This window comes from Protopterus annectens, chromosome 2.part0, assembly GCF_019279795.1.
Source record: "Protopterus annectens isolate FY-2018-M chromosome 2.part0, PAN1.0, whole genome shotgun sequence".
In the NCBI taxonomy this organism is placed as follows: domain Eukaryota; kingdom Metazoa; phylum Chordata; order Ceratodontiformes; family Protopteridae; genus Protopterus; species Protopterus annectens.
Window position 1 is genome coordinate 1,126,852,703 of NC_056728.1, and position 23,424 is coordinate 1,126,876,126.

A 23,424-nucleotide genomic window follows, 5' to 3' on the forward strand; every position below is an offset into this window, starting at 1 on the left:
CTGCTGTATAACCACTCAGAATATAGTTGCAGATAACAAAGGTCTATCCATGTTCGTTTAGAGCAACACAGTGGGTATGTTGCATTAACAAACTGTTATTAGTCTGGCATTCATCAGTGCAAGTCCCCATTCAGGATGTATATCACTAAACATATCAAACAATTAGTAAGACCCCAAAGATTCCTAATCCAAAGCATCACTGGCCTAAGCTCCCTGATCTCTCCAGACAAGTTGGAAACTCTATCCCTTTATTAAGTGTCTTATAGACTTTTAGGGGAGATCTCTGTCTCGCTTACCATGTTATTAGCAACCTGGTTGTCCTGGACCTCCAGTATCTCCAAATGTCAAATGGCTCCACCACCACTAGAGCCAGGGACCTAAATCTTCACCAACATAGAAATAAAAGGGACAAGTTTATAAGTCGGTTCCTCCCAAATGTGTGGAATAAACACCTCCCACATGTTAAGCAGTGTGATTCATCACCTTCCATTAAACCATAAGTTTGGTGACTGAATTGATGTTCACAAATGTATTCTGGGATTGACTGGCTACAGCCCTCCTGGAGAAAGGAGCTGTAGCCTGAAGGAGGGTACTGACAAGGCATAAATGGTCATACGAATCAATAGCCTTGAAAAACCTGTGAAACTTATGAACATCCCATGGCTAGGCTTAAAGTTAAACATGTGCGGGAGGCTTCAGCAAGATTATGTCTGGTGCTTATGATGCTAGTAATTAGACGTCCAAGTAAATTGTCTGGGCCCATGGAAGTAATGTTTTTAGTTTTAGAAGGTACAGCAAGGACAGGTCCCTTGGTGATCTTAAGGAGTGAGTAGGACTCAAGGATTTGTGGAATTTCAGTAACTGTTTCGGGAATAAAATTAGCAATAAATCTGTCTGCAGGTATGTTAGCTATGTCTTTACAGTCAATGTGGGTAATGCTACTTTGGATTAGTTGCAAACACTGCAAGGTGTCTTTTTTGTCCTTTTTTAAACATAACTAGCGAAGTATTTGGAGTTATCTTTAGCATCTGATGTTGCTTTCCGTTCATGTTCTTCTCTGGTCTTTCTGATGGCCATTTTTAGTTCCTTGCTGTCATTTTGATGAATTTTTTTAATGTGAGTAGATTTGTTATGGCACATGAAAAGTTTTTTTTTCTTTTCTTATACAGTTTATTTGTAGCAGTGGACAACCAAGGTGGTTTACTGTATTTGGTTCTAATGGAGTCTGATAGAGAAATTCACTTTTATGAATGGGAAGTACTGGCGCTGCAAGTAAACTTAAATAGCTCATCACAGAATTTGAGCAAGTTTACATGTTTATGGTCCTTGAATTCAAAAGTATTAACCATTGTGATGTTAATGCCCTCAAAGGAGAAAGTTACTAATTTATGGTCCAACTTAAAGGGTGGAAATGTTAAAGGCTTGATATGTTTGGCAATGCTGGCATGGACCTGTTCCAAAATGTTCTGACCCTTAGTGGGCTGGTTAACTATTTGTTCTTAGAATTTATCATTTACTAGGTCTAGAAATATTTTTGCATACCCAACTTTAGATGTATAAGTATACCAGTTGATGGAAGGTTAATTAAAATTACTCATCACAAAGGTATTTTTGATAAGGGTAGTTCTCTAAGTACATTTCAGAGTCTGCCATGGTTTACTGGTGATATGGATGGTTCCTATGAATAAATAAACAGGTATTTCTAAGGGTAAGTTCAGTATTAGAGTCAAATGGGATTTGATATTATTTCTGGCAAACATGGCGACACCTCTAAATTGTTCTTCAGGTTTGAAGGCATAGTAAGTTCTAAATCCACTTAAGGAGAGAGTGCTATCCTTGCACTGATACCAAGCCTCATTTATAACACATTTATGCATGTGTTTCAAACGCAGGACAACGTCAAGCTCAGCCAGTTTGTTGTCACTGAGAAAAGCAACCTTGATGTGATAACTATTAGGACTTGCCATGTCACTGTTTACTATGTTGGAATGTCTAGTAGTTGGGCTTTGCCTAAATAAGACACTATGGAGCAACAAGAGCTTTAGCCAGTACATGAAAGCCATAGAATGAGAAGTATGGGTCTTCTCTACTAAAGCAGGTTGGCCTGTCTTCCATCTTTTTCCAGGCTGATACTGGACCTGCTTAAGGGTATATATATTTTAATAAATAACTGAACTATGTCTGTACAAAAATTCCTTATCATTAATAATTCAATATGTAGTATCTAAAAAAAAAATCTTTTATGGAAAAATATGAACGTGCTCTTCTTTTTGACCCTATGCTATGACTTTGAAGGTTGGTGCCAGGACTTTTAATGCTAAAATTTGAGAGGTATGGAGAAATTTACTGTGTACTGTGTAGTAGCAACATAAATAGGATATCTGTCTATTTATTCAGTAGTAAATGCCACATCTGCGGAATGGCTTAGAAAATACAGATAGACTGGAGCAGGGAATTTCAATGAAACAAGACTTGCATATCAGCATTTGAAGAAAACTAAAGAACTGCAGTCTGTTATAGAATATAAGGGGCTTAATGAATGAGTGCATATGTTAAAAAAAGAATAAAAATATATAAAACATTGCAAAAAAGTATTTTGTTTAGAACAAAAGACATGCTGTGAAACTGGAGTGGGTTAGGATCAGCAAAACTACAATAATTAATGCATTAACAGAGTCATTTTCAATTTGTTAACTGCCTTCACTTGACCCCAAATCAGAAAATCAATGAATTAATAAACTGGGTCAACCCACTAGGCACAAATGCTCCTTTGGACAGGGAACACTGTCTGTTGAAATTATTTTTACAGAGTCACATAGTAAGCAGATGAAACCTGAGGACAACAAAGCCAGGAGTATAGCAGTAACCTCATTAGCAGTGGTTAGCCTTATTCCTCTTTACTGAACAGCCACAGTGAGTGACAATAAATGATATTCAACTGTGCATGAAGAGGAACTGCAGTGATGGGGTTTGAGAATGCAGAAATCACACAAAGGAAACCTAACAGGCTGAATGTAGTTTGCAGTAACAGCAAATTTTGAAATAAAACCAGACAAGGTACATAGGCAAAATAGTGTTTATCTGACACCAGAGGGAGCCAACGTACAAGAGATGACTAAACATGGTAGCTAGTAAAAATCCATAGGAAAATAATATTGCTTGGGGAGATGACTCTAATTAGGCTAACTGTTATCATCATTAAGATTAAACTAGCAGTGTGAAAAATGCAAGCCTTTCAAGTTTGCAGCCTACTTTTCAAAGAAGTTCTATCTTTCTTTCAGCAGCATGCGAATTGCGGCACATAATGTTAGTACTTTGTGGTACATTATATTCCCTTTATATTTTTAATTGAATATTCTGCCACACCAAAAATAGCCATTATACAGTCTTCATAATTTGATATTCCATGTAACTGTATTATTTTTTCTGAAACAGATTCCAGTGCAATTCTGATAAACACCCCAATGTACTGCTGTCAATCACCACTGATTCCACGTATAAGGAACCTATAGAATGCAGTCTAGGGACTGAATGAGTCTATCATAAAGCAGGCCATGACATGGATGATAAACTACCAGGTGTGGAACTAAATCTATCTGAGATTGCCCTAGTAATCTAAAGGGGGGACAACAATGAAATACAAAGGCTTATCTATATACAAGGGATAGCAAACAAAGTAAGTAGGGGGGACAACAATGAAATACAAAAGGATATCTATATACCTGGCCACTCCATTTCTTTTCTGCCACTTATTCTGCCTACATGTATTCTGAGGTTTTCCAAAAACTCTTTCAGTTTTGTGTGCAAGGAAACATTTCCTTCTAATCTATATGTAATCCATCACAGGTCTTTATTTTTTATAGAGGGAAACATCACAAAAAGGGGTCTAAGGTTGTACAAGCTTTGTTCAAGAGGTAAATGGAAAAATGACAGTACAACAGTACAACAGTTGTACAGGACAATATAGTTTGGAATGACCCCTGGTACAAGTAAAAAACTAGATGCTAGAGGCTGCAAACATTTCATCTCAGACACAAGCTACATAACACACTTATTATCCAGAGATGTGCTATGCACTGGCTGTTTTAATCTGTTTCTCTTGATCTAGGACCATTTTGTCTTCAACTGTTAGGCTTAGGTAAAATATGTTTTTACATATCTGCCTCTGATGCAGTGTGAATAATTTGCAAAATATGGGGGAAAACATAACATGAAATAAGATTAATTAAGTCTGGAAAGCTAAAAAACATCTTCATGTACAATGTTGTGGTACTTTGAACCTCCTAGATTCTTTGCGATATCTAACCACCTAGGAACATCAACTCCTTAATACCCCATGTCCTGATGCAGTCACGATTATTTCTACAAAGATATTTACTTAACAGACAGTAGTCCAAAAAATATTCGGTGAAAGTCACTTAGCAAACAACAAAAAAAGTTTGTTTGTTTTTTTTTTGCAGGAGATACCCCTGTGTTGAGGAAGACCCCCCCCCCAACACCGTATATACCAACTTCACAGTCACACAACTATGAAGAAAGGGCAAACATTAACTAAAAATGGTTTAAGTGAAATCTCCCTCATTTTTGCGCCAGTCAGAGAAACAGCGGTTGAATTCTTCTCGTTTTCCCACCCACTTATTTGGTATGGCAGCTTATTGTTTATGCCGAGACTACAGCTTAGACATGTTTTGCTGCAATGTACAGTCTTGTTTATATTTATTTATACTATTTTTAGAGTAATTGTTCTTAATTACTTGTATGAAGCATATTAATGGATTTTTTTCAGATGTTAGGTTTGATTTTGTCATCCATCCATCCTCAACCCCTTTTTCCCATTTTGCACATGGGGTCGGGGTGTCACTTTCAACAGTGACAATCATCTCAAGCCAAAGTTTACATTGCTGGGTCGCTAGCCCTGCTGCAGTAGTTCATCTGTACCACTCACTCGCACACACAATCACACCTAAGCCAATTTAGAGTGTCCAATCCACTTACTGCATGCCTTTGGAATGTGGGAGAAATCCGGAGCACTCTGAGGAAACCCACACAACCACATGGAGAACATGTAGACTCTGCACAGAAGGCACCCCAGCCGAGAATCAAACTGGAGAACCTCTTGCTATGAGGTGACAACGCTAACAGCTGCACCACCGTGGCCACCTCTGTCATCAATGCCAAAGAAAGTTCTGTCTCTGATTAATGAATCGCACAGGTCACTAAATTGAAAATTATGTGTCCTGTGTCTTAAATCAGTCACATATGCATCAACAGTTTCTTTTGCCCCCTAATTTCTGATATAAAAATGAATGTCTGACATTGGGTACATTTTTATTTGGCTTACAATGTGAACATGGATTTAGTTGTCAGTGTTGTTTCACTGCTTTCCTCATTTAGAATAAATGTATTATATACCTTCATGGCTTTTTTGTCTGAAGAAACTTGGCTCACTTGACTGAATGGTTTGCTATTGGTGCTTCTCACAGGTTGATGCAACTCAACTATTTGGGTCTATGACATCCACATTTCTGTCCGGTTTCTCTACCATTTTAGAGAATTCAAAAGTTTAAGTATCTACATTCAGAGTTAAAGACATGAAGAAAATTTTCCAAGACACTGAAGTAGTAAACATCTCACACAACTACAACAAAAACATGCATTTTCTGTTTTATGAGGTAGGGGCTCGTTGTATGGTAAATGACAAATATTGATGAAGTAGACTGTGAAAACAATATAACAGAGCTTATTCAGCTAGTAACTGGCTGGTCCTAGCACATATCACCTTAGGTGGACACACTAATCTCTGGGTGGGATCAGTCCATACCTCTCAACCTCTTAGAGCAAGAAATCTGTACAGAGACATCAAAAATGGAGGGACAAAGGCCCAAAAACAGGGACACGTTTTAAATATTGCTCTTACAAACTTAAAAAATTGATAGAATGACAGATTGTGCATTAACATGAATTTTTTGAAAGGTATGGAGTCTGAAACTCAAATATCTGTCATTATATTTTGACTTCAACCCTCAGTGATTTGCTAATGATTTGCCAAAGAAACACAATTTTATGAGAAATGGACCAAAAATGTGAAGAAAAGTCTGGACATTCTGGGAAAATCTATACAGTTGAGAAGTATGGATCAGTCTAAATCCCCCCACCTTCCTTTGTCACCCGATTCACAATACTTAAAAAAGCATGCTCCCAAATGGTATCAATCAGTCTAAGAGAATTCTTTGTCAGTGCCACTGGAAAAGATGTAACCCTCCGTAACAATTTTTTTTAAAACTGTTTAACCTAGCCCAAACAATAAAATCAGCTGCTAAAATAGATACAAAAAGAGGTAATCGCTCATACCCAGTCTTAATGTAACCAGCATACAACACAGGTGTCTTCATACAAAAATACAGCCAAACTCTCTAACTGATTATTCCCCAGTAAAATCCTTTTAGTCCTTGAACCCTCAGATATCCTCCCCACATAGTTGCAGGGCGTTCCTTCCCAAGTGCTAAACTCTCTTAGCTCAACACTCTCCTTAGCTGTGTAGACTTGCCCCTTTTATATAATCTGACTGATTCCACAGCTGCATTATAATTTTTTTTTGCAACACTGACTCCAATACAGAATTTATTATGCCTTCAAACTAAAAGAATGCTCAAAGCACAAGCCTGGGCCTTGGCTAATAGCTGAGATCAAGAGCAAAATGTAAGCAAGAGATGCCTCATGGAAGATCAGGCTAGACTCATTAAATACCTAACTTCAGCAATCATTTCTAACACTTGGAAAAAAACTAAGAATTTACTTCAGTACAGCTAAAGCCACATACCTTAGACAATGACAAGAATAAAACTTGGAAAGAGTTAAAACAGCTAGCAGTTCCATAACTAATTCCCAAAAATCAAAGCGCAATCCATTCACCAGCAATGCTGCTTCCTTTCTCAATGATTATGTATACCACCTACAGTCTTCTAGAAGTAGCATTACAAATACATTTCCCCCTCAGACCATCTCAAAACTCTGTTTAACATAGATGAACAGGTCGACTTCACCACCACTGCATTATACCCTCTTACTTCCTTTACTACATTTCACGTTACACAAATAATAGCCAAGCAAACCAAATCTCTACTTCTGAAACTGAGCAATGCAGGTGGTATCTTCTTCAAGCTACACCCTAACTTCTTAATACTCACTGAGAAGATAGTTAAACTCCTTAGTCATACCTTCAACCTCTCCTTAACCAAAGTATCTGTCCCTGCTGCATTTAAAAATTTATTCTTTATTCCACTGATTGCCTCCTCACAAAGTTCTGAATGATTACAGGCCTATCTCTAATCTCTGCCCCATTACAAAAATATTTTTAAAAACTATTTTACTATCAACTACGTAAGCGTAATAAGTAATAACAGTTATGGTTTATAATGTGATGCACAGCATGAGTTTTGTAATACTTTCAGCACTTTCACAAGACTCATTATGGCTACTGATACCAACATTGTGACATGAATGAAGGGAACATTTTGGCAGGTATGTTCACACATATGACCAGAGCCTTTGAAACTGTCAGTCACACCAAGCTTCTTAATAAACTGGCTAAACTTAACTTTGAAATTAAAACTTTTCACCAGTTGCAGAGTTATAGATGCCGCAGTGGTGCAGCAGTTAGCGTTGTCGCCTCACAGCAAGAGGTTCTCCCGTTCGATTCTCGGCTGGAGCACCTTCCGTGTGGAGTCTGCATGTCCTCCCCACGGTCAAGTGACGTTAAAGACATGCAGGTAGGTGCGAGCGTGAATGGGCGTGCCTTCTTTGAAGGTTGGGCATCAGGCTGGCAACTCAGCACCGTAAAAATCCACTGCCAATCATGAGCGGACCGGAGTTCTGCTGTGGCAAACCCTAACCGGGAAAAGCCAAAAGACCAGTTGTAGAATTATCTACACAAGAGGCCTTTCCAGGTATGTTAAAACTCTCCTTTTTCCATGGGTCTTCTGAATATGAGTTTCACAATAATTTGTTTTAGGACGATTACTTTTTTCCCTTTTTTATCAATGACATTCCCACTGAGTTTTCTAATCTTAAACTGGATAGGTATGCAGTTAATATATTTGTCTTACAGTCCTGAACTGCAAAACAAACTCCAACAAGACTTCACTAAGCTATGCAACTGGTCTTGTTCCAACAGGCTCCAAATCAACCACAGGAAAATTAATGTAATGATCTTCTCATCAACAAAGAACCTATCCAGAATCCTCTGATTCATATAACCAGTCATAAAGGTAACTGTAGACCCAGTGCTAATGAGCAAAAATAGCCATGGTTCATCCTTGCCCCCTCTCCCCCCCCCCCCTTATAGAACATATTGAATTTATAGCTAATAAAGTATTAACTCTGCTTAAGCTTTGCTGTACAATCATGCACCTTCTCTCTCCATGAGCCCACATACTAATTCCTAAACTTGAAAATGGTCTTCCCTTCCTAGTCTAAACATTTAGCGTACAATACCCAATAAACTCAAACATTACAAAAAAACAAAAAATGTAACTTCATTCTTCCTGCAGATCCTTTACTCATCCACTGTGTTGTACTTAAATACACCAACTGGCTCTCAGTAACACACACAGCTACTTTTCTCTTAAGATCACTCATTTTCAAGGTTGTAAAACAAGGCTACTGCCTTCCTCTAAAAAGAAAACTCTGTATTCCCAACACTACATATTGAATAAGAAATATGCAAGATAGTTCTTTTATCCTTGCTCACCCAAGATTCAAAACCATACTGGTTGAAAAAAATCTTCTCTAAACTGGGACTTGCAATCAGGAACCAATTACCTGCAAAATCCACAAAACAGGAAACCATCACAGATTTCAAGAAAGTGCTTAAGAAACATCTCCTCTCTGAACCCTCTTACAATTGCTTTAGAGGCAATGGATAACAACTGTGTCAGCCTACACCTACACTCATTCAAAGTCTCATACCTCAATTATATGTAGTCTTTTTTATTTATTTGGTAACTAAGTGGGATGGTCTGAAGACCTTATTTTAACCACAACCCAAAAGTAGGGAAATAAAAGCAAACAACATAAATAAATATTCAAGAAGCATACAATGTACTATACAAGTATAACACAACATATACTCTGTTGCTTAGCACTGTACAATGTTGTATACCATTTTCCACTGTACTAATGATAATTACTGACATTTAGTGTACTGTTGTAAATACTGACATTGTAAATTGGATTGTTTTAACTGTTTGTACTATAATGCACTGCCCTGTGAGCCCTAGTCATGACTGAAAAGGGTCAGTTGACAATTTCATCTACCTGGTCATCAAATAGTATTAAATAAGTAAGTTAGATCAGATGTTTCCTTTTTATTGTTACTCCACAGTCAGAGGGTGATTGCTCTGTTTTAGATATTTAGGACCGATTCCATCCTTGCTCCTGCAAGTAGTCTTTGGTATGTTTGCCCGTCTGCAGAATTGTTTGGCTTAGTAGTTGTAACTTATTTGGTTTGTGCCTCCCAGAGGCTGGATTTATAATTATTGTGCCTCCTGTTGGCTTTTATTAATTTACTTATTCATTGTTTGCAATAGCACTTTCTGTTGACTGTTTATTGTAAATGTGGGAGAAAATATTGAGAACTGAAATGTGTCTTTCCTTCCCCATCAGTTTCCAGGGTAACTGGAGAATGTCCAACCCCATCTCCTTTCAGGTGCTCCCTGACCAGATCATGTCTCAGCCCAGGTTTGACTCAGAGCTGATGGTTTACCTGCACCTCCTTGCTTCAGCATAGATACAGATTAGTTCTTCAGCACCATCATCTTCTGCCATGCCTGTAGCCTCAGTGTCAATGTATTTGTAATTTAATATCACTAGACCCCAGGTCTTCAGTGTGAACTATGGTGGTGGTGCTGCGGTAGCGTTGTCGCCTCACAGTAAGATGTGTCCTGTTCGATTCTCAGCTAGAGCGTCTTCTGTGTGGAGACATGCGTGAATGGTCGTACCTTCGTTGAAGGTTGTGCGTCAGGGCTGGCAACTCGGCACGTAAAAATCTACTGCCAATCATTAGCAGACCGGTGTTTCGCTGTGGCAACCCCTAACTGGGAAAAGCCGAAAGACACAACAGACCCTGGGTCTTCAGTATCAACATGTTGGTGCTAATTTTTTCACCAATGCTCCATGGACTCTCAAATCTGACAACATAGTGTTTGAGTCATGGTCACTGAAGCTGTCTTTCATATTCATGTCCCTCTTGGTATCAAGGCTCAGGCTGGTAGACTTGACACTGAGCTTGTCAGCACCAACTTCTTCCAAATCATCAGTTCTTTTGCACTTGTTCCTTTAACAATGGCTGCTGAATGACTGAAGATGGCTCAAAAGCAGCAATACTTATTGATTGACCTTACTCTGCAGTCTAAATCAACTATGACTCCACCCCATGATGCCCATGTATCTGACCCCTTGGCCTTCCCATTTTCTTCCAGAAGAGGCAGACTGGTAGGACACCACTACAGGGATAAGCAGGCAGCATCTGGCTTAGATTCCACTGCCTTCTACTCACATGAATCCCTTTAAGTGCCTCCAAGAAGAGGCAATATATAAATAAGCATCTGGACTCCCCTACAGAGTCCCCACACCTGGATATGGACTAAAAAGTGGGAAGAGATCCCCAGTATCTCTTCCTGAGGGCCTCAAACATGGGAGATTCTTGGACTGATATCAGGCAGTGTCTTGTCCAACTGACCTTGTCTCCACTAATGAGCAGATCCTGCAGGAGGCCTTACACTCCACCCTGCCTACCTCTTGGTTGGTCCCTCTAGCTGAAAAGATGGTATTCCTTGCTGTTCAGAGAGCTTCGCAGGCACCCAGCATGGTAACACCTTTACCCAGGAGACCTGACATCATCCTCCAGACCAGACTGGGGATGCTGGAATAATTCTTGTTTAGTTGACTCTATTGTAGTGACTGCTGTCCTAAAAAAAGGAGCCCTCAGAAGAGAGTCCAGTGGTCTATTCCCTTTACAAGGAGTCTCAGGCACTAGACTGATTTGGGAAGCATATGCATCATGTAGTTTTTCATTTGCCACTCAACTACTTGGTTAATGTAACTCATTTTCAGCATGACCTGTTAGATCAAACATTTGAACCACTGGGAAAAGATGGCACATGGAGATATATAAAAGAGGCTGCAGCCCCAGGTGGCTAATATGGCTATGGCATAGGTGCCACACCATCCATGTGAAGCATAGTTCCTCCATAACCCAATTCAAGTGCAATTTGGAAAATTGGATAGGAAACCAGAAATTCAGCCCTGGTTTGGCACCTATGCCATAGCCATAGACGGCTAATCTCTGGGATACATACCTATCTCTCCAGCATGTCCTATTTATATCACAGGCAAGGTTTTAGTCTTTAGTACAGGTAATTCTGCTACTGTTTGTTTTGTGGATATACAGGAGGTCCAACAGAGTGGGGGTCTGACAATGCCCTCTATGCCAGGCATAGATCTCCCGTAAAAAGTCTGTAAGAGACAGAATACAGGCATAGGGCCTTGAGGTGGTCTGCATAGGACATATTACATGTATTTTTAGTGAGTAACCTATGTGGACATTCCAACTGTTGGATATGCCTGGTTAAGTACATACCAAAGGGTGCATTGTACTCAATGACAGGTCTGATGAATGCCGAATACAAGAATGCCGAATACAGTGGAACAATGACTTCCTTGGACTTAGATGCCATACCTTTGTTATAAGTTGCGCAACACAGAATGATTTCCTCACCACTGTAGACATGTGATGATCAAAGGCAAGATTACTATCTATGTATGTCCCTAAGTCTCTCACTACTGGGTCAACTAAAGGGGTGTGTTGTCAATATGATGGTTATCAGGGATGGATGACTTCCCAAAGGATACTATTATGCATTTCTTGGCATTTAGCTTTCATCCTTGTCTCTAACACCAGTTATTTGTCTGTGCCAGCCCCTCCTGGAGAACATTTGTGTCAGTGTGAGATTCAATGGCCACTCCTAATTTGCAATCATCTGCAAATGTAGTCATTCAGAGACCAGTGACATTGGCCTTAACTTCTGAGAAGTAAATGCCAAAAAGGAGCGGTCCAAGGACTGATCCCTGAGAGACTCCACTTGTGACAGGCCTCTTTGTAGCGGTGGACTCCCCAATTCTAACTTCCTAGGTTCTGTCTGTGAGCAAGTTGGCTATCCACTGAGTGACATACGGGTTTGTACGTAACCTCTTGGGTTTGTCAACAATGCCTGAGCGGGGTATTGCATCAAATGCCTTGGCCAGGTCAAGGTAGGCGGTGTGAACAGTTTTGCCCTCATCCATTGCTTTGGTAACCTTCTCAAAGAAGTCCACCTGTTTGAGTAGGCATGATCTGCCCTTGACGAAACCAAACTGGGTTGGGTGCAGTGTCTGGAGGTTTACTATATCTCTACTGATCATCTCCATGATAATTCTTTCCATGGCTTTACATATAAGACTAGTGAGACTTATGGGTCTGTAGTTTCCAATGGTCTGTAGGTGGCCCACCTTTGTGCAGAGGGATGACTGTTGCCTTACTCCAGTCATGAGGCACGAAGCCTGTTTGGAGTGTACAGTTAAATAGTAATTCCAGAGGCCCTGAGAGGTCATGTTTCATGCTATTTAGAAGGCATCCTGGGATATTGTCTGGGCTCATTGATGCACTGTTCTTGATCTTAGAGAGACCATTAAGGACCTGTTCCCTAGTGATAGTAGGGGGAGTTATACTTGACGATATTTCCTGAGGGAATGTAAGCACAAACACTGTCAGTTCCTATGACACGACTAGCCCAGCACAAAAGGCACCAGTAGACACGTCAGGTGAATCCTCCAAAATTTATTTCACAAAAAGATTAAGCGCTTTCATCACACCGTGACTTCTTCAGAACACTACTAAATGCACTCCAAACACTTATATATGCTTCATACATCACATGACTTGACACATTCAACCACCTGACATACTTATTATAAAAAATCCTTTAAAAGTGCTAAAAAAACTCACTTACAACTTTCATTGATTTCCCCTGTTATAACACACTATAAAACATTCGTGCATATTTACATTCATCCTATATATAATTGCAAATGCACACCAATATATAAAACTTATAAAATTTCACAACTACTAATATAAATATTTCCATGATATATGCAAAGTAAATGCAAAATAAAACTTTCTTTGAGTGACATCCCATTTTAAACATAACAAACTCTTATTGCCTAAATTACCCGGTATTATCCAAAATTGGTTTGATCGATATATGGTCATTAATTCCCGGTAGAAGTCACAGTGTGATGAAAGCGCTTAACCTTTTTGTGAAATAAATTTTGGAGGATTCACCTGACGTGTCTACTGGTGCCTTTTGTGCTGGGCTAGTCGTGTCATAGGAACTGACAGTGTTTGTGCTTACATTTTGTGGACTGTTCCTAGTATTCAGTATTTCCTGAGGGAAGACTGAGGGGAAGAGAGGAGTAAAGTTTGAATTTGTCAGCCAGGAGGTTTGCTATATCTAAGGGCACAGTATAGGTGGCTCCATTTACAATGAGCACTGCAGACAATTGTGTATTGCCTCTGAGGTTGTGGACGTAGCTAAAGAATGCTTTGTGGTTGTCCTTGACCTGGAATGTCAAACTTACCTCAAATTTGGCTTTGGTAGACTTTATTTGTCCTCTGAGATGTTTGTTTAGTTTTATGAGAGTGATTTTATCCTTCTGGGTGCTGCACCTCCTAATTTTTACCATGATTTTCTTCCTCCTGTTATACATCCAATTGATTTTGTGATTCCACCAGGGTGGCTTGTTTTTTGAGTTAGTTCTGTACTTATTCCTGGTGGGTACAGCTACCTCTATGTAGCTATTAACATGCTTGTACAGGGCTTCTGTGAACAATTCTGCATAAGCAGAAGTGTTCTCAGGGTTTATAGGGGCTTGACATTTTGTCAGGTTCTCACTTAATAGCAGGAGGTTAGCCTTAGAATAGTTCCTGAATATTCCTGGTTGAACTGGGTGTCCAAGTTTTATTTTTTTACTTCAAAGGATGCCATTTTTTAGTCTGACCTTACCAGGGAAGGCATTACAGTAGGGAGTGGGCAGCACTGTCCCATATTAGTGAGGACCAGATCCAGTATGGTTGCAACCCCAGTTGGTGCATTGACTATCTGGTCCAGGGAGTTTGTGTTTACAAAATCCAGGAATCTCTCTGCATGTATGTTTGATGCCATATAGGAGTCCCAGTTAATAGTGGGGCAATTAAAGTCACCCATGAATATGGTATTGGGTTGGATGGTTAGTGTTTTTAAGAAGTTTAAATACATAGTATGGGTTTCCTGGGTCATATAGCTTGCAAGGAAGTGGTATTGGATTGTACCTATGGTGATTTGAACATGGAGCAGCTCAAGTGCATTGTCCTGTTTGACCAGACTTAAAGTATTTTTATTTTTGATGTAAATAGACACACCTCCACATTTAGTCCCTGCCTGTGAAGTAGCTGGTCTAAATGTGTGGAAGGCATTATACCTTTGCCTTGTTGGTGTGCTCTCTGTGGCTTTAAACCATGTCTCAGTGACCACACAGACATCATCATTCTCTAGGGTAAAGAGAGCTTCTAGGGGGTGGAGTTTTTTGTTTAGACTCTTAGCACTGAGCAGTAATGCCTTTAGATTTTCTTGGTTTTGATATGCTATGCCAAAAGTATGTTCAGTTTGGCATTGCCTAAAAAAGGCACTATGGGGAAGACAATGTTTTAGCTAATATTCAAAAGCCATGAGGGGGAGAGTTGTAGACCATCCCTAGCAAAGCATCATAGTCTGTTGACCATCTCCTTCCATGCTGACAAATATTGCATCCCCTCAGAATGACACCAGAAACTAAGCCAATTATTAAAGTTAGCCATCTTTTGTTCGTATTGTGGCAGCATCCTTGGAGAAGGTAAAATGTTGCTCAATGCTAAGGTCATACCAGCCTGAGACACGTATTCCAAGAGCTCTATGATGTCTCTTTTCATATAGTCTAGGGAGGTATGTTTCAGGTCATTTACTCCCACATGGACTATAACTGAGTCATATTGGTAATTGTGGTCCGATGACTTGAATGCATGCGTAATGTGGTGGATTCTAGCCCCTGATAAGCAGCTGACCGTAACTTTCTCTTACTTGTAATTATGGAAATAGGCCATGTTAACTCATCAAATTTTAGTAGCAGCACATCTCTCCAGTCAAGCCACCTTTCTTGTAGACAAGCTCAGCTATTGACACACAAGTGGTCCTTCAGTAAACCAGTAGCAGATATCATTTTTCATTGCTTGGCCAATCTCACCAGTCAGCTCCAAGTGCTGCAGCTTGCTCTCCCTAATCTTTCCCCTGGAATCAACTTCCTGGAAATCTGTTGTCCATTAGTGTCCACTGGGGCTTTTCTGTGCTTTTTTACCATTTCCCCTTTGTCCTGAGATGTTTGAAGAAATCCAAAATGATCAAGGCAAGAGTCATTCTCCTAGCTCTAAAATGGCCATACAAGTTTGTTTGCCTTTGCTGTGGCATTATCTAATGGAAAACATTTCCACCCAATGTCATTCAATGATCTCTTATGTTATTTATCTGAACAGACTCCCTTCCCTAGGATCTTCAGTTTATCAACAAAACTGAATGGTTTCTCTAGTTCCCCTGGTGGCTAGTTGCCTTAGCTTACCATTTCAAGGTGGTCTGGAACATACCATCTACTCAAAAAACTTCCAATAAGCAAATGTATAAAGTCAAATAGACCAAGTTTGATTGCGGTTCATTAATACAGGACTTGACCATTTATCAGCACTAATCCATGCAACTCACCAATTCCTAGCTCACATTGTTGATCAGAGATTGAGTTACTCTTCTATCAAAGTTCAAATAACAGCAATTTCCAATTTTTATCAAGGGATGAATTTGTATTTGCTGACATCCCTTAAGGGACTCAATCATTTTCTTTTTAATGCTCTCTCTTAGAGAACATGTACTATTGTGGGATCTTAAAGTCATGTTGGAGAAATTAGCATTGCCTCCTCTACATCAGTAGCCAGGGCAGAGGTCAAATCAGTGACATGAAAGACCCTATTTCTGGTAGTTGTTACACCTGATAGAAGGGTTTTGGAACTGCATGCACTTTCCCCCATACCTCTTTATCACATTTTCTATAAGGAGAGAGTATCTTTGTGGACAACCTGTCCTTTATACCAGAGACCTAATCAGCCCTTCACTCTGTTCTCAGTATTCATATCATAAGAGGTATCTGCTACACTGCCTAAATGTGCATACAGGTATCTATAGTTCTGCTTGGAAACAGATTTAGATAAAACAATAACTCTGCTTCATTTGTCTGTAGCAGACTAGGTCAACAAGTGGCCAATGTGTCCCCTTGTCAGTGTGGCTATTAGATATATCGTGTTTGCTATGATAAGTACAACAAAACATAACAAGGAAAACCTAAACAATGATGGTTACATCCTTCAGTTGATGATATTTGTGCTACATTGACTTGGATATCTCTGCATTTTTTTGCAAACACTATAAACTGGATGTAATCCTAAGATCCAGACTGATCTTTCAGTCTGCTATTATTCAGTGTATGATTGTCTTGATGCCACCCAAGAGGAGAAACTGAGAGGGTCTATCATATAGCTGTAGTTGATAGACTGGATCATGGAAGATACTCAACTTATATACTAAACTTAATAATACATCTTCATTATCCATGTCAGTCCACTTCAACATACCCTCCCAATGTCCTCCATCATCTTGTAAGCTGTCACAACAGGATACTGCTGGAGAAATGAATAATAAGTATTTGTGTGGTGTACAAATTTGGATATCTATGGGCAAACTCCATCTGGAGAGACAGGGAGGTTCAGTGCATTATAGGAGCAGTGGGAGACTCCTTGATCTCTTGCATCTCCATGAGACCAACAGCTCCACAAATAGAATTAGGGGCTTAAATCTCCACTAACATATAAACAAAACTTATTAATGAACACATTTATTACCTGTTTATACTGCATCTAGAATAATTTATCCCAACATGTCAACAAAGTGACATCCTTATATCCTTAAATCCAATCTTGATGATTGGGTGGGTATCCACAAAGGCATCCTTGGAAAAACCAGCTTTGTCCTTTTAGAGATGGAGGGATAACTTGAAGGTGGGCATTCATAAGGCACAAATGGCCTCTGGACTCAATACCCGTTATTTAAAGTCTTTTATTTGCCAGATGACTAGTGCTTAATGGGAACCAGTCTTGTAGCTGAAGCGGACAAATGAATCTCTTATCATTATGGTTAGTACATAACTTTAATTTATTACCACTTTGTGAACCATTGAATGAAATGTTAACCTCTTCTTAAAAATGAAATGGCAACAGTTACATTGCTTTCAAATGAATCTAGGCAATTATATGTCTGTTAGCTCATTCCATATCAGGGAAAGCTATTGACAATATTTTTGACCACAGTACAACACAGTGCAGATTCATGTTGGAAATGTCTTGCAAGTTTAACTTAATTCAGTTCTGTGACTGAATCACTACCAAGCTCATCCAGTGGGTGTCTGTGTTTCTACTAGTTCTTAGACTTCATTCAAGTCCTTTGCTATTATACTACAAACTACGGAAATTAAGGTATCAAAAGATGGTCTGAAGGCTGACAGCCTAGCCAGATAGAATTTTATAGATAATTCTATCATTTGTAAATATGAACGTTGAACTACAGACTTGTTTTCTCAATTGAAAGAAAATACTGTGAAATGTTGAACTACAAGCTTGTTTTCTTAAATGAAAGAATATGCTGTGAAATGTTGAACTTAAAACAATGCTGTAAAGAAAGCTAAGTCAAGAATTTCTTGTGTGTCCTTTGAAGTTAACATTATTTCATGTCTGTCCCTTTGAAGTTAAAATTTGGAGTTGATGAGTCTGCAATGAAGCATCCTGCCTATTGTTTTAACTTAAGGAATAATTGCTGGAGTTTACATGTGGAATGCCTTTTATGGCTGTAGATTCCTACAGGTGCAAGATAACAAGAATGTAGTATTTATCAGCCTGGGAACCCCAGGAAAGTGTAAAAAATGATGTAATTGGAATCAGGACTGAATATAGCAATTTAAACAGAGAGAATCAAAAGACATTAAGCATTTTTGTCTTGACCATCCAACTCATCAGCACTCTGCCTGTTTTCTTATGTAAGTTATCTTAGACTTACATTTTCTTTTAGACATAGCTAGGAACTAGAAAGATTAGACTAAGTGTTTTTCTGTGATGTCAGAACTGTACTACTGAATTATTTTAAGTATTTCTCTTTGATCTCTGAACTCTTGACTAGCACTGTGTAGTAAGAAATATTGTCTTGTGTTTTTATTACTTATTATTAAATATTTTAAAACATATCAACTGTGGCTGTTTTGTGTAGAAATAATTTAAGCTCTAGAGCACATTGCCTATTTTAAGTGATTACTGTACCAAGTCACTCTAATAAGCCTTGACTGTTTAGTTATACTACCAATTGGATAATAATATTGCAAAATAATAATTGGACACCCTTTTACAAGCCTTTGAGTAGCTGATAAATATTAGCTGGGTGGTGGCAGGGTACTACCATATAGTCTGGGAAAAGGGGGCACAGATGGATAACCTGTGCCAGCCTTCCCCAGAAGTGTCTGTGTGGTTGTATAAACTCTTATCTCAGAGTGTGTGTGTGTCAGCTACTTGGGCAGGGACACGAAGCACTGGCTGGACAGAGAGGGTGCTGGAGATTTTAGCTTTCCCATCTGGCTGAGATCTGGACCCTATAGCTGTACCGGTAGGGAATCTTACTGGGGACCTGGAGAGCAAGGGAGCGACCAGCCCTGGACTGACTGTGATCTATGTGTGCTCTTAAGGGAAATTGTACTTTACTGGGTGTATTTGTTATCCTTTCCTCATATATGAGATGCCCTTTCTGGTGTTACTGGTGAGGATTGAGGCTCCTTGATTGCTGGGCCAGGGCACGGGCATCACATTTGTGTTTGGCAGCAGTGGGATATCCACATATTAATTAATTGGCAAATACTAATTGGCTTGTAGTGTGTGTGTACAGTGAGCTTCAAATGTGTTTTGTACTCTAAAAAAGCCACACAGTGAATACTCAGAGTTCAGATCACAATTGTTTTATTTCTTTTGTTAACTTAGTCAGGGTGAGCAGGCAGCATGTCAGCAGAGGAGTATGGAAAGCTGACAAGGAGCCAGCTGGCGGAGATGTGCCAGGCTAGGGGACTGGTGCATGGAACCTGACTAAGGCAGACTTAATTGCAGCCTTGGTTACAGCTGCATTAGAAAACGGCAACCAAGAGGATAGTCAGACTGGCAGTCGAGATATAATACCCTTGGAGAATGGACAGCTCAACCTTTCTGCAGTGGACTTAAAAATCCAGCTGGAGCTAAAGAGAATTGAGTTGGAGGCCAGGCGTGTGGAATTAGAAGCAGCTGAGAGACTGAGGTATCTAGAGAGCGAGGAGAATGAGAAACTGCTATGCCTGGAAGCTGAGGAAAAAGAGAGGCAGAGGTAGCATGCGAAGGAGATGCTGACTCTTCACCAGAGTCATGGAGGTAATGGGGAAGGGAGTAACTGGAACCCAAAAGCACAAAAGGTCAGTAAATTTCTTCTGCAGTTTAAAGAGAGGGATAATTTTGATAGTTTCATTCATATGTTTGAGAGGGTATGTGAACAGTATGAAGTTGAGCAAGGGCTCTAGGTATGGTTCCTGATCCCCTTACTCCATGGTAAAGCTGTAACTGTATTATCTAAAATGTCTGACATTGCATGTTTTGATTATCCTGCTGTAAAAAACTGTCTACTAGAGTTTTCTAAGCTAACACCTGAAACGTATAGGAAAAAGTTTTGTGAGCATTGACACAAGACAGATGAAAGTGTGTGTGAATATGTTGCTGAATTGAGCACTTATTTCCATGGGTGGGTGAGTGGATGTCAGGTCACCACTTTTGAAGGGCTGGCAGACCTTTTGGTGATGGAACAAGCCCTTAGCACTTTGCCTGAAGACATGAGGATCTGGTTAGCTGATAGACAATGTGGTACTTCAGATGAGTTGGGGAAGAAGGTAGACCTATACATGGCAAGCAGGGCAGCCCTGCACAGGAAAGGAACCCCCAGTACTGCTCATGGGTCTAAAGGAACCCATGGTGGGCAGCACAGACTGCCGCAACAGAATCTGCCAGTAGCAGGGGAAGCCACTAGTCCAGGTACACATCCAGGAGCTAGGGTTAAATGTTTTGAATGCAATCAGTGGTGCCATGTGGCATACAGGGGTCACAGAGGCAAGGTGGGGAACAAAAGGTGAGGGAGCCAGTAAGTGGCAAAGACAAAATGCCAATAGCAGGTTGTCTTGGGACAACAAGGGTACCAAACTACCACCAAAGGCTATATCCTATTGTAGTGAATGGCAAAAAGGCCATTGCCAAGAGAGACACAGCCTCTGATATAACCATTGTAAAGCCTGCAATGGTTACAGAGGAGGACTACTTGCCTGGGCAGTCTATTCCATTCATGGCTTTAGGAGGGATCCCATTCCAAATACCTTTGGCTAGGGTTCACCTTAACTGGGAGGGTGAAAAAAAAAGCCAGCAAGTAGGTGTGTTTAAGGATATACCCGCAGATGTCCTGATAGGGAATGATTTTGATAGTGCAGTACCCTGTGCTTGTGCAGTTACATGCAGTCAGGCTTGGAGACCAGCAGGTAAGTCTGGTAGCCTAGGGGAGACCCAGACAGACTGCATACTTACAGCCAGGACTGATGAGGTGGTTACTTCAGGGAGTGAGCTACCCTGTAGCAGTAAGACTGAATGCGAGCCACAGCTTCTCGTGGGTACTGATGGTCCCTTGGACAGCGTGACTGCAAAGGTAGAGGTGAGTAGTAGTACCCAGGCTGACAGTGAGGCACCACTGTCAGAGGATGCCATACTTCCTGTGGAAGGGGAGCTGGGAAGGGTTACAAGGAGAGAGTTGAGGCAGGCTCAGCTCTCAGACCCTACATTGCAAGGCCTGAGTCAGGTAGCTAGGGAGGCACCTGATTCTCAAGGAAAGGGGGAATGTGTATACTGGGACAAAGGGTTACTATACAGAGAGTGGACCCCTGAAGGAGGGCTAGAAGGTGAGAGAGAACAGCAGTTGGTAGTGCCTAGAGGCTACCGTGTGGTGCTTCTAGCCATAGTCCATGATATTCCCTTTGCAGGTCATATGGACATAAAATGTACAAAGAGGCGTATTATGCAGAACTTCTATTGGCCTGGAATTTCCAGAGATGTAACAGGGTACTGCAGGAGATGTGAGCAGTGCCAAAAGGTAGGCAAGGCAGGAGACAAGGTGAGAGCTCCATTGATGCCTTTGCCTGTGATTGAGGAGCTATTTCAGAGGGTAGCTATGGATATTGTGGGCCCTCTGACTGCTTCAAGTTCCACAGGGAAAAAGTATATGCTAGTGGTAGTGGATTATGCTACACGATACCCTGAGGCAGTGGCTTTGTCCTCCATTGAGGCAGAAAAGGTAGCAAATGCTTTGTTAGGGATTTACAGCAGGGTAGGTTCCCCAAAAGAAATACTGACTGACAGAGGTGCCAATTTAATGTTAGACTTGCTGGCTTGTCTGTGGAAGTCCTGTGGGGCGAAGCACATGAAGACCACCCCCTACCATCCCCAGACTAACGGTCTTGTTGAGAGATTAAACTCTACAATCAAGTCCATGCTGCGGGCATTTACAGATCAGTTTAAGAGGGAGTGGGACAAATATTTGCCCCATCTGTTGTCTGCTTACAGGAAGTTCCCCAGGAATCCACAGGTTTTTCACCCTTTGAGTTGCTGTATGGGCATAGGGTGAGGGGACCTCTAGATTTAATTTGAGATGAGTTGGAAGGTGAGTGCGAGTCTCACAAGGAGTCTGCTGTGGCATACATCCTAAACCTCAGGACAAGGCTCAGGGAACTCATGGGCTTGGCCAAGGAGAACCTGGCAGAAGCCCAACAACAGAAAAAGGTGTGGTATGATGAATGTTCGAGCTAGAGAGTATGTTGTGGGGCAGCAGGTAATGGTTCTCATTCCTGTCAGACACAACAAGCTGCAAGCAGCTTGGGAGGGTCCCTACAAGGTGGTAAGAAAGGTAAGCGATGTTAACTACATGGTGGAACTGCTAGGCAGAAGGCAGGGGCACAAATTTTACCATGTTATCATGACGAAACCTTACCATGATAGAAAGGCCCTTGTGCTGAGCATTTGCAGTGGATTGCAGGAGGAGTCTGAGGGAGATCTGGGGACTGATCTCCTCAGTGAGGCTTGGGCTGACACCTCAGTGGGCGGGATAGCAATGTCCCAGCAGCTATCTCCTATCCAGTTTCAAGAAATCCGAGCAGTGTTGCAGGAATTTGGGAACATGTTCACTGGGAAACAAGGGTGCACCCACCTGGTGCAGCACCAGGTGGATACAGGACTCAAAGACCTATTAGGCAGGCCCCTTATAGAGTGCCTGAGAGAGTCAGACTCTGAGGGAGGAGGTACAGGAGATGTTGGAACTAGCGGTGATTCAGGAGTCCATCAGTCCCTGGGCCTCCCCAGTGGTACTGGTGCCAAAGAAGCATGGCAGCACCAGGTTCTGTGTGGACTACAGGAAATTAAATAGTCACACAGAGTTCAATGTTTTCCCCATACCTATGACAGATGAGGCCCTAAAGCAGCTGGGTGGGGCTAAGTATCTTACAACCACTGATCTTACCAAGGGTTACTGGCAGGTACCCTTGACTCCCAGTGCTAGAGAGAAGTCTGCCTTTGTGAATCCTTTTGGCTTGTATGAGTTCACAAAGATGCCCTTTGGGATGAAGAATGCCCCAGCAACTTTCCAGAGGCTGGTAGGTCATATCCTAGCAGGAGCTGGAGGGTTTGCCCTTGCTTACCTAGATGATATTGTCATCTACAGCCATTCCTGGCCAGAACACCTTCAGCATGCCAGGGAGATGCTGGGCAGACTACAGAGGGCAGGGTTGAACATTAAGCCGAGCAAATGTCAGGTGGGTATGGTGGAGGTCTCCTACCTAGGACATAGAGTGGGGAGTGGTAAGATAAGGCCAGAACCTGCCAAAGTGGAAGCCATTCAGGCATGGCCTGCACCTGTTACTAAAGCAAGTGAGGGCATTTTTAAGGACAGCAGGGTACTACAGAAAGTTCATTCCCAGTTGTAGTACCATAGCTGCTCCCCTCACAGACCTGACAAGGAAGAACAGACCAGATAAGGTAGTGTGGACCCCAGCATGTGAGCAGGCATTCCAGACGCTTAAAGAAGCTTTGAGAGGACCCCCTGTGTTAGCTAGTCCAGATTACAGCAAATAATTTGT